This window comes from Macrotis lagotis, chromosome 4, assembly GCF_037893015.1.
Source record: "Macrotis lagotis isolate mMagLag1 chromosome 4, bilby.v1.9.chrom.fasta, whole genome shotgun sequence".
In the NCBI taxonomy this organism is placed as follows: Eukaryota; Metazoa; Chordata; class Mammalia; order Peramelemorphia; family Peramelidae; genus Macrotis; species Macrotis lagotis.
The window spans coordinates 169,031,473-169,049,578 of NC_133661.1; the positions used below are offsets into that span (position 1 = coordinate 169,031,473).

General features: G+C 33.5%; 1 protein-coding gene across 1 annotated transcript in view; it reads right to left on the reverse strand.

Moving 5' to 3' along the window:
- UNC13C (unc-13 homolog C) overlaps positions 1–18,106 on the reverse strand; it is a 386,872-nt gene that overhangs the window by 194,523 nt on the left and 174,243 nt on the right. The gene's annotated exons all lie outside the window — the stretch shown is intronic.

An 18,106-nucleotide genomic window follows, 5' to 3' on the forward strand; every position in this document is an offset into this window, starting at 1 on the left:
AGTTAATAGCTTACTGACTCTGGGTCCAGTGCTCTATCTAGTAAGCTACATAGCTGTCCCATAAATAGCCAGTCTATAAATAATCAAGAGCTGTTAGTAATATTGTGATGGAGCCCTGTTAGTCTCCCAACAACCTGCAATCAGAGTTTCCCCTAGGGTTTATCAGTACAATCTGCAAGCATAAAATTGATGGGGCATGCTTTAGAATTGTGTGACTTCTTATTAACTCCCAAGTCATTATTTAGAAGTTTAGGGTTACATAGGGAATAATAATCTAAGTAGACAATTACTGATTTGATAGCCTTGCTAGGAGAACACTTAGTATTAGATTAGGGAAAAAAGGATTCATAGAGCAGTTTTACATTTTATTAACCATATGACATGTAGGTGATATTCTCTCAGTAAATTTGGAGATTTTGAGAACCAGAATTAATGTTTATATATCTTCATGCACATTTCTACAAAGCAGGTAGCAATTCATATTATTCTAAAAAATCTTCAGAGAAATAAATTCAATAATTTCAGAGAAATACCCAAGTAAATAAATTAGTAAAGATCAAAATCTAGGTTTCTTATAATCTTGGAACCAAATAATTGCATGCTTTATCTTGGACTCTTATTTCCATCTAAGTAGCATTAACATTCTAAGCTAGGACCAAGTCTGGTTTGCAGGTGATTGACTTACCTAGTGACTCCTCTTTTTCCCTATTTATTACTTCCAACTCTCCTCTTCCTTCTGGGAAATATGGGAACTCATTATCTTTACACCCAAATCCTCTCCTCTCCCTAACTTTTCTTTTACTACTGAAGCTACCACCATCCTCCAGTCCCTTGGGCTTGCAACCTAGGCATCATTCTCAGATCCTCACTTTCTCTCACCTCATCTCCTTATCTAATTTGTTGCCAAGTATTGTCATTTTTTACTTTCATGATGTTTTTTAAATATGCCATATTTTCTACCCTGACACTTCCAGAAATCTAACTTAGGCTCTCATTACCTTGTTTCTGGACTATTTCTATGGTCTTCAGATTGGTATTCCTTCTACAAGTTTTCCCCCCATTTCAGACCATCCTTCATTCAATGCCAAACTGAACTTTCTATAGCAAAGTATGATCATGTCACCCCTCACAAGCATCTCAGAAAACCACTCATTACCCCACCCCCAAAAAAAATAATCAACTCTAGTGGTTCCCTCTATCCTTCAGAATTAAAATAAAATTCCTTTGTTAGGCATTCATAGTCCTTCATGACCTGCCTCCCCTTCCCATCTTTATAGTCTTCTTAAATTTTATACCCCAATGCACTCTGGCAACAAGGAAGACTCATCTTCCTGAATTCAAATCTGGCCTCAGATACTTATTAACTGGGTGACCCTAGGTAAGTTAGTTGGCCCTGTTTGCCTCAGTTCCTCAAATGCTAAATGAACTGGAGAAGAAAATGATAGAGGCAGCTAGATGATGCTGTGAATAGAGCACTGGCCCGAGTCCAAATTTGAATTCAGACACACACTTAATACTTACTTAGCTGTATGACCTTGGGCAAGTCACTGAACCCAATTGTCTTGCAAAAAAATTTAAAAATAAAAAAAAATAAAGAAAATGGTAGATCACTCCAGAATCTCTCTAACCAAAACAAAGCAAAACCCCTAAATGGAGTCATGAATAATCATACATGACTGAAAAACAACTTAACAAAACCCCTCTGTGATCCAGTGACACCAACCTCCTTTTTGTTCCTTGAACAAAGCACTCTGTCTTAACTTTTTCATTTTTTTCCCAAGGCAATGGGGTTAAGGGGCTTGCCCAAGACAACTTTTTCATTTCTTTTGCATTTACACTTGCAATTCCCCATGCCTGAGATGTTGTCTCCATTCTTATTTCATCTTTTAGCTTCCTTCAAGTTCCAGGAATAATTTCACCTTTGATAGAAACTATTTCACAATCTCCCTTAATTCTAATATATTTTAATTCTGATTGAATCCAACTGTGTTGATAGTATAAAGTTGTTTCCATGCTGTCTGTGTCATTAGACTGTGAGCTTCTTTTGAGCAGAGGCTATTTTTTATATTTTCTTTTTTGGTATACTCCAATAGTAGCATATGCTTATTTGTTTAGCCATAATTCAGTAGTGTCTAATACTTCATGATCTTATTGGTGGATTTCTTGGCAAAGATATTGGAATTGTTTTCATTTTTATCTTCAGTTAATTTTACAGATAAGGAAACTGAGGCAAACAGGATTAAGTGACTTACCCAAGGTCATCTAACTAGTTAAGCGTCTGGGGTCAGATGTTAACTCAGGAAGATGAGTCTTCCTGATTCCAGGTCTGGCACTCTATCCATTGCATGACTTAACTGTCCAAAGTGACCTTAGACTGGGCTGAATCCATATGCAGAAATGGTTTCAGCAAAGAGAAAAGAGATTGTGAAATTGTTTTTTTGCAGCTTTCCAAGATTGTTAAATTTTCTGTCAATCCCCAACTCCACCGATTTGCATAGTTGTTGGCTTTTTTCTCTTCTGGGAGCTTTCTTAAAATTGTGTTTAGATAGGTTAAAAAATAACAAATAATCTGAATATGAATTTTTCTTTTCTGGATTTTCTCCTTGGGACTGGAGTTATTACAGAGGCAAGATTTCCCAAGATACTGATAAAAACAACTTTCATTCCCAGATCATTCTGAAATTGATAAATGATTTCCCTCACTAGCCAATGATACACATGCAACTTTATTTTTATTTGTGATTTTTATCCAACCTAATTCCATAGAGGATTTGTGTAAGGTGATCAGTTGGGAGTTCTTCTCAACATTGCAAGGTCCTTTTACATCACATCCTTAATAGTTTTATTTTCTTTTATTAGTCCCCAGAGATGATGAGGTCTTTCTCCCTGCTACACTCAGCACCTCCACTTCTGAATCTATTCTTGATCATCTCCTTTCAGGATTGGTCCCCTTATCATTCCTTCTCTTTCCTTCATCTTTTTTTGGTTGTTCAGGCATTTTAGTTGTGTCCAGCTTTTTGTGACTTCATTTTGGGGTTTACTTGACAGAGACACTAGAAAGGTTTGACATTCTCCTTCTCCAGACTCAGGAAGATGAGTCTTTCTGACTTCAGACTCAATGCTCTATCTACTGTGCCACCTAATTCTCCTCCTTCATCTTTAGTATCTCTTTAACTTTTGCTTATCTTCTTATAAGTTCACACAATTCTCTCCTAACATTGAAAAATCTTCATTTGATTCTGTTATCAGGTCTGAAATCAGGAGATGTGAGTTTAAATCTTGGTTCTGCCACTTACTACTCATGAATCCTTGGGTAAGTCATGTTGACTTTCTTTCCCGCATTTTCTTCATTTGAAAAATGAGAAGGTTGGAATAGATGACTCTAAATCTAGAATGTAATGATACTATGATCTCATCAAGTTATAGTATCAGATTTCTTTTGTTTTGTATGACAAAAATAAAAATGACTATAAAAATTAATTACCTACCTTTCCTTAGCTTCCATTCATAATTCTGACTCCATCAATAGAATGTAACTTCTGTCTCCAAAATAATCAAATGATGGTAGGAGAGTCTCTCCTTATGGTGGAGATCAATGTCCTCTGCTGATATTAGGAGTGGCACAGAGTTTATAATAATGAGAAAGCTCCAGTCTCTTCAGTCTCCTTACAGTTCAAGAGTCAAAAATGTTCTTCCAGTTTTCTTCAAGTTACCAAATTCTTCATACCTTGGACACATCTTATTTCCATATTTGAGAGAGAAGATGGAAAATATCATCACTTCTGGTTGCTAAAGGAAAGGACTCTAGGAAGAGGAACTGGCAGTCTCCTCTTGGTTGAGCTGAGATATATCGTTCTCACTGTGAGAGGTCTGTATTGTCGGGTCTATATTCTATGCATATCTTCTATAAATTCTGTTTGGCTACTGATTTGAAGAAATGAGTTTTCTTTGATAATTGTGAAACTGGTATTTGGAGGGAAAAGAGTTAAACTTTGGATTTAAGAAATTCTTTCCCCTCCCTTCCTCAACCTCAGTATTGAAACAGTGATCAGAAGTTAGTTTGTAACTGAAAACCACTTCTCCTAGGCTAATACTATCTAAGGGAGTAGATAGATATAACTAGCCCAGTATCCCCTCTTTGAGGTGAGCAAAGTGACCAAAACCCTACTACGTCCCTTTATAGCAGAGAATAGAAATTTCTCTGGAGAAGATGGACATTTGGGGAAGAGCCTGGAAATGTCTATTCTGCCTCCTTTTGAGTCATATAAAGATGCTCCTATGCCAAAATAGGAGGCAGCTTTCAAAATGCATGTCCTTACTACACAGACTTCCCTTAACAGTTTAAGCTAATGCCTTTGTCTTCATCCTCATTCTACTTGACCCTGATGCAGTGATGGATACTTTAAACAAGCCAAGTCCTTTTGTTGTGTCTAACAACATTCTCTTGTTCTCAGTGCTAGTCTGAGAAGCAATTAGGCAACACCATGGATAGAAAATTGGATCTGAAGTCAGAAAATTTGAGTTCAAATATTCAGATACTCACTAATTGATTAAACTTAAGACAAATTGTTTAGTCTCTCTCTGTCTCAGTTTCCTTAATAAAAATGGAAAGAATAACAGGACATACACCTTAGAGTTTTTAGAAGAATCAAATGAGATAACATTTGCTAAGTCCTTGGGCCATGAAAGAATCTTAATAAACATTTGTGCCCTTCCCATTGTCTATTTGTTTTCAATCTTTACTTTACTTCATCATTATTTGTCTTCACTAAATATAGATTTGTCCTGGATCTCTTCTCTCTTTGTGTGTCCTTGGCAATCTTCATTTTTGTTGTTGTTTAGTTTTTCAGTCATGTCCAACTCTACATGACCCCATTTGATGTTTTTTTTTTGGGGGGGGGGGGCAAAGACACTGGAATGGTTTGTCATTTCCTTCTCTATTTTATAGATGAGGAAACTGAGATAAATATGGTTAAGTGACTGCTTGCCATGACATTACCTTCATGATATCATTGTTTTCTTCAAGAATGAAGGACAATCATCATCATAAGGGATGAGGGACTGAAGGGGTAAAGGAATGGAGACTGCTCTTCATTTCTTCTAATGTAGTTTTATAATCTTGGAATCATCAAATTTTCTCTTATCCCTCATTATCTCTTATTCCACAACCACATATCTATCCATGTCCATTCGGTTGCCAAGTATTGTCAATTCTTTCTATACAACATCTTTGTTCTTCTCTCATAACCACTATCCTAGCTTAGGCCTGCATCACTCTTCATCTCATCTACTGCAACAGATCCATACTTGGATGCTTTTACCATCTCCATTTAAGAATCCATCTTATTCTAAATGATATTGCTAAATTACTGATTCAAATTTTTCAATCCACCTTGAGCAACTCCCTTACCTACAGAACAAAATATAAAATTCTCTCACATTTTTAAACCCTTCACAGTATGTTTCCCAACTAGCTTTCCAGTCTTATATCATATGACTCCCCTTCACACATTATATGATTTAGCCAATGGGGACTCATTGCATTCTGCATGCTTGCCATTCCTTCTCCTTGGCATTCTCACTTTCTTGCACAAGTGACTCTGCTCTACCTGAAATTCATTCATTCTTCTGCTTTCACCTTTATGATCCATAGCTTCCCTCCATACTCAGTTCAAGTGATCACATCCTTCATGAAGGCCATCCTGATCTTCTCAGAGTACTTTTCCCCAAGGAATCATTTTCTTTTTAACTTTACATATATTGTGTTTTTCCTTCTATGTCTATTTACTGTCCCCCCAGAAAAAAAGAGTTCCTTATTGTCTGGAATTATTGTTTTTTCTTCGATACTTTACTACTTATAAATAGCAATACTTTACATTTAGTGTGATAATGATGATTAAAAATAAAAATAGCCATCATTTATATAGCACTGCAAAGTGATTTACATTTGTTATTTCTTTTGATACTCACAATAGCTCTGTAGGGTAAGTGTAGCTACAGTAAGGTCTCACCTCATTAAGAATAAAAAATGGATTTCCTGTAGTAGTCATATGTATTCAAACTCACACTTTTAAAGTTTTAATTATGGAAAATATGACAAATTGCTCTAAACCAGTGGAAATGCTCTAAACCAGTGTGAATTTGAATAATACTGCAACTTTAGTGGCAGCCAGATGACTTAAGGGATAGAGCACTGGACCTGCAGTCAGGAAGACCTGAGTTTAATTTTGGCCTCAGATACTTACTAGTTGGGCAAGTCACTTTATCTCTGGTTGCCTTAATCTACGGGAGAAGAAAATGTCAAATCACTCCTGTATCTTTGCCAGGAAAACATCATGGATGGTACTGATGTGCTGTAGGCCACGGAGTAACAAAGAGTCAGCCTCAAGTAAATGACTAAACAGCAAGCACTTCCATAGATTTCTCATTCAAACTAATTTTTATTTTTATTGCTGAGGAATGTAAGGCTAACTTATCTGTCTAGGGTATACAACAAAATATTTGAGATGAGATTTGAAGTCAGGTCTTCCTGACTTCAAATCTAGTACTCTAATGCATTGTGTCACCTGGCTGCTAATAGTAATTTATTGTTGTTTCACAAAGAAAATAATTAATAGTTATTAATAAATAATCAAAAATTCTTTATTTTTAAAAATTATTTAATTATTTAGGGGGCTTCTTTAAACAGGGCCAAAATTCTGATCCATGTGGACTTTAAGAAGATCTCTAACTGGGTTATATTTCATGTTTTAATGCAAAGGAAATGGACATCACTGCCATAATGCAAGTAAATGTATTACATATAGATCGGATTCAATGAAATGAACATGTTGTTAAGTTGTGTCTGACTCTTCTTTACCCCATGGACTGTAGCCCACCAAGTTTTTCTAACCTTTACTGCCTCTTGAGGTCTGTCCAAGTTTATGTTTATTGTTCCATGACACTATCTATCCATCTCATCCTCACTTATCCCCTTTTCCTTTTGTTTTCAATCTTTCCCAACATTATGGTTTTTTCCTATGAGTCCAGGTATCTCATTATATGGTCAAAGTATTTAATCTTCAGCTCTAGTCTCTGACCTTCCAATGAATGATCTAAATTAATTTATTCAAATATTGACTGATTTAATCTCCTAGCTGTTCAAGGACTCTCAAAAGAATTCTCCAGTTCCTGGATTCAGGAGGACCTGAATTCAAATCTTTTCTCAGACACTTGATACTCATTACCTAGGTGACCTTGGGGAAGTCACAACCCCATTTTCTTATAAAAAATAAAAAGAGGGGGGAAAAAGGAAAAAAAAAAGGTATTTGCTAGCATCAAAATTTGAAAGAGTTGATTCTTCGGGACTCAGTTTTCCTTATAGTCTACTTTTCACAGTCATACATTGCTACTAAAAGAAAAAAAAAAGCTTTGACTATACAGACCTTTGTCAGTAAGGTAATGTCTCTGCCTTTTGTATACTGTCCAGATTTGCCACTTTTCCTTCCAAGGAGCAAATATCTTTTAACTTCATGGCTACAATCATTGAATGCAGTGATCTTTGAACCCAGGAATATAAAATTTAACACTGTTCCATTTATTTTCCCTCTATTTTTCCAGGAAGTGATGGGATGAATTGCCAAGACCATAATTTTTTTGATGTTAAGCTTCAAAACAATTTTTATACTTTCCTCTTTCACCTCATTAAGAGGCTTCTTAATTATTCTTCACTTTCTTCCATTATGATGGTATCATCTTCATCTCTGAAACTGTTGACATTTCTCTAGGCAATTTTACTTTCATGTTTTGATTCATCCAATCTGGCAGTTTACATGATGTACTTTGCATATACATTAAATAAATAAGGTGACATATTCCTTTTCCAATCTTAAATCAATCAGTTGTTCTATGTTTAGTTCTAATCATTGCATCTTAACCAACATTCAGGTTCCTCAGAGGATAAGTAAGATGATCTTCACTCCCATCTCCTTTAGGACATTTGCCTCATTTTTATTGGGATATACACAGATGTAAACAAATTTGTTTTAATGGAAAATTGAGAGTTAACAGAATAAACATTTATAGATAGATAAGGGTTAGTTATTTTTCCCATAAAAATGAAGAACTGTATCTTCTGTCAAATAATTTAAATGAAATAGCTTTGATAGCTGGGCACACTGCTTCAGCGGGGGCAATGTTCATTTCCAAAATGATGTAGTTTTGTCATGGTTCTCTTAAAGAATGAAGGACAAACAACAAATGAACAATATTTCAAAAACATCATGGAAAAACCTTTTCTCCCCATCAACAAATGAGAAACCTTTTTTCCTTGCAGGAAATAATCTTTCTTCAATTTCAACCAGATTTCAGGGACATTCATTTAATCTAAATTTTTCAATAAATCAAAAGAAAATATTCACAAGAGCAGTATATTGACTGTCATTGTACATGGACACCTGCATTAAATATTTGCTGATTAAAGCACTTCACAATTCTGCATGGAGAAATGTGTGTGTCTGTGTGTGTGTGTGTGTGTGTGTGTGTGTGTGTGTGTGTGTGTGTGTAATGTAGAGAATTAAGAGGGAATGGAATATGCAACTTGATGAATTATTTCCAGAACAGGCATCTTTTCCAATTCAAGGTGCTTGTTTTGAATTCTAAAAATGAATCACAGACAAAAATACATATAATTCAAATCTGCAACTGGAAAGTCACTCATCTTGTCATATTATAGAACAAAATTTCTTCTTGAACTCAGAGAATGACTAACAAAAGTGATTATATACAAATGACTGATCAAGAATTACTTCTATATCATTTTTAAAACCCACAAATGAACTGAAAGCAGAAGTAGGACCTCTGCATTGGTGAGAAGCATGTTGGATCTTAAATTCATTCAGCATTAATATTTCAGGATGCTGGAAGCTTCAGGACATATCTTGTTCTCATTTTTGTGCTTTATATGAAATAGTTCAATAAACACTGCTGAACTTACTATTTATGTGAAAATATTGGAGCAATTTCTCTCCATTATTAGCTTATACAAAGTTTAAATTGCTTTATCTAGTAGGGGAAAGTAATTTAGATTTTTATTTCATGAAATGTACTTATATCTACATAAGCTAAAATTGTATTGTCCTTCTCAACCTAGCTTGAGTCTAATAGAATGACAAATAGACACTTACTGGCCAGATTCAACTGATTTTGACTTAATTTGAAGGTGAAGGTGATATCATAAGAAAATGGTAGAGAGAAAATAAAAACATAAATATCATTTTGGGGGATAGTCTCCTGGAGCTAGCAGCAGTGCTTATCTTCAGGATCTCTGAATATTGTTTGCAATGAATATGTATTGATCAAAGGAAATCATTTTGCTTGAATTATTTTCACTTTTCATCTTTTTGATTGGTCACTGAAACAATGAAATTGAGACTTGATTGTATAATTTATTTCATCATTCTCTCTATTTTAGCATGAAATATACTTAATATTTTGTATGGTCAAATCAAACTTTTGCTTGAATATATTTATTATTCTTCCCCAACTTGCACTGACAAACTAAGAGAGGTCATTTTTTTAAATTAAGGGTTAATTAAGAATATGTTTCTATTTAAAAATTTGCCTAAAAACTTACTATAGTTCCATAAGAGTTGAATATGCCATCAGTAAAATGGAGTATAATAGAATAGGAAGAGTCCTGAATTTAGAATCAAAAAGATATAGTGGAAATCCTTGCTCCATTTCTGTACTATTTGAGTAAGTCATTTGGCCCCACTCTCTAGCAATCAATTCTTCCTCACCTGTAAGATGCCAGGGAGTTAGGCTAGATGTTTTTCAAGATGCTTTCCAATTCTAAATCTATTATTGGGTGATCACAATTTAGTTCACTTATATCATTTACTATTCTTCATCTCATCTAGAAATGTCCTTCATAATAACTTCTCAATTTTTATTGTTGGAATCACTATCATTTAAGTTCATCCTGTCTCAAAATCTCTCATTCCACAGTTTGCCTCAACTTAATCCCTAAACTAATTAACTCTAACTCCAAAATGTCTCTTTCCTCTTTGTTCATCTTCCTGTTCCCCCAGCCACCTCTGATTCATCCATCTTATATAACTGAGGGGAAAAATGACAGCTAGGTGGTATAGTGGATAGCGTGCTGGACCTGGAGTCACATAACCCTTTTTGTCTTAGTTTCCTCATCTTTAAATTGAGCTGGAGAAGGAAATGGCAAACTACTTTAGTATCTTTACCAAGAAAACCCAACAGGATCAAAAAGAGGGTCACAAGACAAGACTGAAACAACTGAAGAACAACATTTCTCCTTTCCATTTATCCTTTGCCTTGCTGTTGAAGCAATATTCCTAATACACAGATATGATCCTGACATCCCCCTGCTTAACAATATTTAGGAACTCCCCCACTGCCTACATGACAATATACAACTTTAGAAGCTTGGCAAAGTTCCTCCACCATCTGCTTCCACCAGTATTCCTGGCATTTTCTACTATCCAATTGTCCCTTCCATGTTATAGACAAAGGGACTAATTAATTGTTTTCAGATCTTATTCAAACCTGTACCATCTCTCAATATTTGCCTAAACTATATTGTTTAAGCGGAGGTAACCAGGTAGACTTTCAAAAGAATTTCACACTGGCCACTATTAAATCAAATTCAGACATATATTGGCTTCTTCTTAAAAATCCCCCTTTTCTTATGGGGAAATTATGTTTTTTATCAGCCAGGGCTTCATTACTGCAGCTCCCCAAATACTGATGTCACTTGGTAGGGATTAGCACCAAGGACTGGAACCTTTCTCATAAGCTATGTAGGCAGGGACTGCCTTTTTCTATCTTTCCTATAATCTATTCCCTATGAACACAACATGAAGGTTGGATTAGATAAACTACCTCACAATATCTCTGAAGTGAAATTGTTTACAAAGAGTTGCATCTAGTGTTCTCTCCATTATTTTTAATGGCTGCATACACCCCTCCTTCCCTACATTCATTGCCCAGTATTTCACTTCTGCACTCATCTGATACACATTCCATTCTCTATCTTGTTCTACTTCGCTTACTCAATAACTGCTCCACACTCTATAAACATACCCAAGGGCCATATCTCAAAACCACTTCAAAACACTCTTGTTCATTAACATCAGGAGAACTTTTCTAATCCAGGGATTGCAGAAAGCTGTGCAAAACATGATTTTCCCCCACAGAGCTGTCTAATATCCCCAGAGTTCTCAATCTTAACATCATGTCTAGAAAAAGCCTCCCTCTATCTCAGAACCTTTTATAATACTTCTTTCAAACAACTGGGTTAGGTACCATCTTCCCCATTTTTTCTTGACACTTCCGTCTTCAGCTAGACTTGATCTCTCCCAACCTTTCATGATTCTGACTTCTAAGTATCTGCCACATTCAAACTTATAATAGTTACTTATATCCATATTTTATTCCCTCACCATATGATCCTTAAGGGAAAAGACTATGCAAATTATTTATCTTTGTACTACACTAAAGAGTGCATTGAATGTTGATTAGATGTAATTGATTTTTTCACCTTTCTGAACACAAGACATTGATTTTCAAATTTAACTTTTTGACTGTTTTTATGAACATATCAAGCTCAGAAAAATGCAAAGTTGTACAAATATTATTTTTCTACAATTTCTTTTCCCAGTGTTGAACCTCATTCATATCTCTTTGCTCAGCATTTAAAATTATGTTTACATTTAATTTGGGGAAACTAAAATATTAATTTTCAAAAAGATTCTCAGTATCTTTATTTTCTCTCTAGCTTTGCTATCTTTCAACATAGTTCTCAGGAAAAACATGATGAGTTTATTCTGAACAAAATGGAAACTACTTGGTTTAATACGTTACCTCCTGTAATGGGAAACAACTTTAAGGCAATGTATGAAATCCCTCTGTGAAGGTTTTCTGTCATTAGCCTAAGGGGAAAGGTAAGGCATCAAACCTTAAATGTCTCTGACATCATTCTGGGCAAGGGGTTCTGTGAAGTCCTATTCAGGATAATTTCAGGCAAGAGGTGATAGCATTTCCAGTGGGGTGAATGCTCAGGAAGAACCTACCAAGCCATTCTTTGAGTGTAGTCCTGGCAATAAACAGTTTGCATTTTAAGAACCAACTTAGCTAAGAATATAGAGAATCATAACCAGTAAACTAGTCATTGCGGGGATGAATTTTTTGGCCACAACAATCCACAGAATAAAAAAAATTACAAAGTCACATTTAGTCCCACAGAGTATTCTTCTGGTTTTGCAGTGAGAAGACAAAATAGTAAACAAAATGCTATAAATCACATTATTTTAGATCAATTACTAACATTATTTTATTTGAATTTATTTATCTATTATTTCAGTCCATGCAAAAATAATTTTCAACATTCATTTTTTGGTAAGATTTTGATTTTCACATATATTCTCTCCTTTCTTTTCCTTTTCTAACAGCAAATAATCTGAAGTAGACTGTACATTATAATTGTTAAACTTTCCATATTAGTCATGTAAAAGATAAATGATTAATCAGAACAAAAGGGAACAAAAAACCATGAGAAGGTAAAAAAAAAACAAAGCATAAAACACATTTTTAAAATGGAAAACAGTATACTTTGATCTGTATTCAGATTCCACAATTCTTTTCTGGGTGTGGATGGTGTTTTCCATCACAAGATTAGTTGCTTTTCTAAACATGGGGCAGTGGCTAGATGGAACAATAGAGAACCAGACTTTGAATCAGAAATACTCATTTTACTATGTGACCCTGGGCAAGTCATTTAAGCCTATTTGCCTTAGTTTCCTCATCTGTAAAATGAACTTTAGAAGGAAATGGCAAACCATTCCAGTATCTTTGCCAAGAAAACCCCCAGAATGGGATCATGAAGAGTAGAACATGACTGAAATGATGACAATGATGACAACACTCTAAACACAAAATTTTTTGTCCAGTGACTAAGTGAACACTGAAAGAACTGCATTGTAAAAACATTCAGAATATAAATGAAACTAGGAGGTTATGAGAAGTTATGGTGGCCAATGACCATACTTACGTTTATGAATAAAACCATGGTTGGTTGCATTCTGCTTGACATATACAACCAATCCAAAAGTTTGGCATATATATTATTTAAACATATATATATATTATATATATATATGTATGTATAATGTATATATAATGTGTGTGTATATATAGACTATTACTGTATATGTTAATTTAATTATTGAATATATTAATTGAATATATATATATGGAAAAAACAAGAGATTAATAAGGCTTATTTTCCTAATTACGACATAGAGTAGAATGGGAAATTTATAACTTTTATCTAGCAGGATGTGTATCAAGTAGATAATTAGTTGGGTTCAGGATTAAATAGGAGGTTGAGAATGAATTGAATTGGCACTGGAAAACTGACATTTTCCTTTAATTATACCAACCTCCAGCAAATTATGAATTACATTTTTAATTAAAATCCTTTAAAATACTATATAACTGTTAATCATGAAACATTATAGTCTCTAATTGATAAAAGTGAATATCATTCCAAGGACAATAGAAAAAGGTATGGTGGGTGTGACCAGTCTGTAACATATAACAAATATGGAAAAGCAAGTCTATCCACGTGATGGGAGTTAGGATGTACCAGGTAAGTCAAATTATCACCATCTCCAATTCAGATGGAGACTAATTAGGAGCCAAGAGCTTTGGGAATAACAGTATACTAATAAACTACCAAATTTGTGTTTACTTTGTACTTATTTTATCTCTTAAGTAAACACTCATTTGTAAAAATTAATCTGATATAACTAAATGGAATTGGGGAACTAGTCACTGTGCCTTTAAAACTAAGTAGTCACATCCACAGGGACTGGAAGAAATGAGATGTGGGCTGCAGATTGACATGGAAAATCAGAAATCAACATTAACAATTTTGTGCTGTATTTTTATTTATTTTCCTAATTACCCACATTTCCTAATTACATTTTAATATGTTTTTATGGCCACATATGGGTCATGGGTCAAATGTTTGAAATTTCTAGTGAAAAGGTGGCAAAGAACCATGGGGAAAGGATGAAATGTAAGATTTCATCCTTAGATAAGGGGTCAGAGTAAACATTACAATTAAATCTGTTTTTTATCAAAAAGAATATATTACTCTCTACCAATTTTGTTTGTTAAGTGAGAACTTCTTACAAAACAAAAACAACTTCAGTCAATTGCTAGTGAAACTATGAGTTTTTCGTAACTTAGAGGGATCTAACAGAAGGTGAAATGAGTATAATGTCAATATTCTTTCAAAACTGGGGTTGTTCTATCATGGGTTATGAATAATTAATTAAACTTCCATTTTGTTTTATATTTATTAGAAATTTAGAAGACTAACTCTGAGATCATTTGTAATTCTGCTAAGATAGATCAGGTAGATACAATATTACAGTGAATTGGTCTTTTGAGAAAATATTTGAGTCACATGGAATAAAAACCAAACAAAACAAAAGTCAAAGAATCAAATACACAATTCCATTATTATGAACAATTTTAAAGTTAAAAAAGTTAATAATGCAAATATAATTAAAAATGGCAGGATGCTTTTCTACAATTAATAAGATTATCTATACAGAAAGTAACAATGGGAATGACTAAATCTTAAAATGTTGGAATTTCTTGACTCTAAAAAAAGAGAAACCAGGAAAAGTCTTTTATTATAATAGTAGACTACTGCAAAACAGATATTTCTATCCAAATGGAAGGTCATTTAATTTTCTCATTCTATTGAATTTCCACCCCATCAGACAGATCATGCCTTTCCATTTATACAACTGTCATGAATGCATAGGAAATATTCAATTTTTATTATATCATTTTAAATTAGATAACACATATCTAATATTAAAGTTTACTTGAAAAGTGCTTGCATAAGCAGAAGTTAGCATCAGCATACACATTCTAGACTGTCTGTTTGGAAGATGATAAGCTGTGTCCAGATGCAGCATGGTAAAATGGAAAGAGTACCAGCCTCAGTTTTCCTATCTGTAATATGGGGATAATAATAGCACCTAGCTCTTAGGAGTTTGTGAGAATTGAGTGAAATAGTAATTGTAACGTATTTAGCACAGTGCCTGGGACATAGAGCTACATAAATATTAAAACAAACAAGAATAAAATTTAAAATAAAAAAGCCTTTGGAGTCAGGAAAATCCTTGGTTCAGTACTACCTCTGGCATTTACTAAATGTATAACCATGTATAAGTCATACCCTCTCTGAGTTTTTTCATTATTAAAAGTAGGGGGTAGAGATAACATAAAAAAGTACCTCATCACACAGTCATTTCTAGGATGAAATAAGATAATTCAAATATTTCAAAATTCAATTGCAATTTTAAATTTTAGTATATTAAGACTTTAAGCTTTCATGAAATTCACACTGCACTAAAATTTTTGGGACACCCCATAACTATAAAGAATTCTGTGAATGTTATTTATTATACTTTGGTTCCTTTTACCAGTCTCTGAGTTTACTTTTGTTTATCATGCATAGACTCCCAAACGGGCATACACCCCAAGGTTTTCCTTAAATTTACTTTTTTTGTCTCAACTTCTTTTTTTCTTGGTAACTCAATAATTTCATAGATTTTAGTCATTATTTCTATCACAATGATGCCCAAATCTATATAATAAAAGTAATAATGATAATAATAATAATAAACAGCATGTATATAACCCTTTATGATTTTACTTATTTATTTTTCCAATTAGACGTTGAGATGGTTTGAAACAATCATTTTTTGTAAGGTTTTGAGGTTCACTTTTTCCTTTCTTCCCTTTCCTAGCCCCACCCCCTTACAGACAGTAATGTAATTCAGGCTATACCTGTATAATTGTGTTAGACATATATCCATATTAATCATATTGTGAAAAAGGAATCAAATCAAAGCGGGGGGAAAAAGGAGAGAAAAAAAATAATACATAAAATAAATTTTGAAGATTGAAAATAATAAACTTTGTCAGCATTCAGACTTCTTGGTTCTTTCTGTGGATGTAGATGTATTTTCCATCATAAATCCTTCAATATTGTATTTGATTATTGTATTATTGAGAAGAGCAAGTTCATCAGAATTGATAATCGCACAATGTTTCTCTTAGTATATATATAATGTTCTTATGGTTCTGTTCACTTCCTCGGAATCAGTTCATGCAAATCTTTCAATGCTTTTCTGAAGTCCTATCCCTCATGATTTCTTACAGAACAAGAGTGCTCCATCATATTCATATTCATATTTATTCAGCCATTCCCAATTGATTAGAATCCCCTCAATTTCCAATTCTTTGCCCCCTTAAAAAAGAGTTGCTATAAATATTTTTGTACATGTACATTGTACTTATTTCATAATCTCTTTGGCATACAGATCTGGTGGTGGTATTACTGAATTGTTGCCCTTTGGGATTCTCCTGCACTCCAGAATATTGGATCAGTTCACAACTCCATCAACACTGAATAAATGTTCTAGTTTTTCCATATCTCCAATATTGATCATTTCCCTTTTTAATCATATTAGCCAGTATGATAGGTATGAGATGGTACCTCAGAGTTGTTTTAATTTGCATTTGTCTAATCAATAATGATATAGAGCATTTTTCCATATGACTATAGATACATTTAATTTCTTCATCTGAGAATTGCTTGTTCATACCCTTTGATAACATAACTATTGGAGAATGACTTGCATTCCTATAAAGTTGATTTATCTATAAATTTTAGAAATGAGTCCCTTATCAAAAACTCAAACAGTGAAAATTATTTCCTAACTTACTGCATTCCTTTTTTATCTTGGTTGCATTGGTTTTCTTTGTGCAAAAGCTTTTCAATTTAATACAATCAAAACCATTCATTTTGTATTTTATAATGCTCTCTCTCTTCTTTGCTTATAAACTGCTCCCCTTTCCATAGATCTGACAGATAAAGCTATTTCTTATTATCCTAGTTGGGTTTTGGTATCACCTTTCATATCTAAATCTTGGACCCACTTTGATCTTATCTTGCTGTAGGGTGCAAGATATGGGTTTATTTCTAGTTTCTGCCATACTATCTCCCAGTTTTTCCCAGAAATGTTTAACAAAGAGTGAGTTTTTATCCTAGAAGTTGGAGTCTTTAGGTTTATCAAACACTAAAGATCACTAAAATCAGTTACTACTGTTTCTTTTGTATCTTATCACTGTTTACCATCATATCATCTACAAAGAGTGAGACTTGTTTCATTACCTGTTTAAATTCCCTCAATTTTTTTCTTCTCTTTTGCTAACTAATATTTCTAACATAATATTGGATAACAGTGCTGACAATGGGCAGCCTTGTTTCACCCTTGACCTTATTCAGAATGCTTTACATAATGCTTGTGGTTGGTTTTATATAGATGCTGTTGACTGTTTGAAGTAAAACTCCATTTATTCCCATGCCCTCTGTTGCTTTTAATAGTGATGGGGCTACATTTTTTTCCAAAAGTTTTTTCCAGCATTTATTGAAATAATCACACAATTTCTGTTAGTTTTATTACTGATATGGTCAAATGTTGTGATAGTTTTCCTAATATTGAACTAAGTCTGCATTTGTCATATAAATCCTAGATGATCACAACTTGCTGTAATCTCTTTGTTAAGATTTTATTTAAAACCATTGCATCAATATTCATTAGAGAAATTAGTCTATAATTTCATTTATCTGTTTTAATTCTTTCTGGTTTAGGTATCAGTACCATATTGATTTACTAGAAGAAATTCAGCAGAACTTCTTCATCTCTTTTTTCAGAATTTATATAGAATTGGAATTAATTGTGCCTTAAATGTTTAGTACAATTCACTTGTGAATCCATCTGGTCCTGGAATTTTTTTTAGGGAATTCAGTGTTTACTTGTCCAAATCCTTTTTCTGAAATAGGAATATTTAAATTTAATTTCTTCTTCTATTAATCTGGGCAATTGATAATTTTGTAAATATTCATTTATTTCATTTAGATTGTCAAACTACAAATTATTACTTTAATTTTGTCCTAAGTATACTCTTTCTAATAGAGTTACAATTCTCAAGTATGAAAACT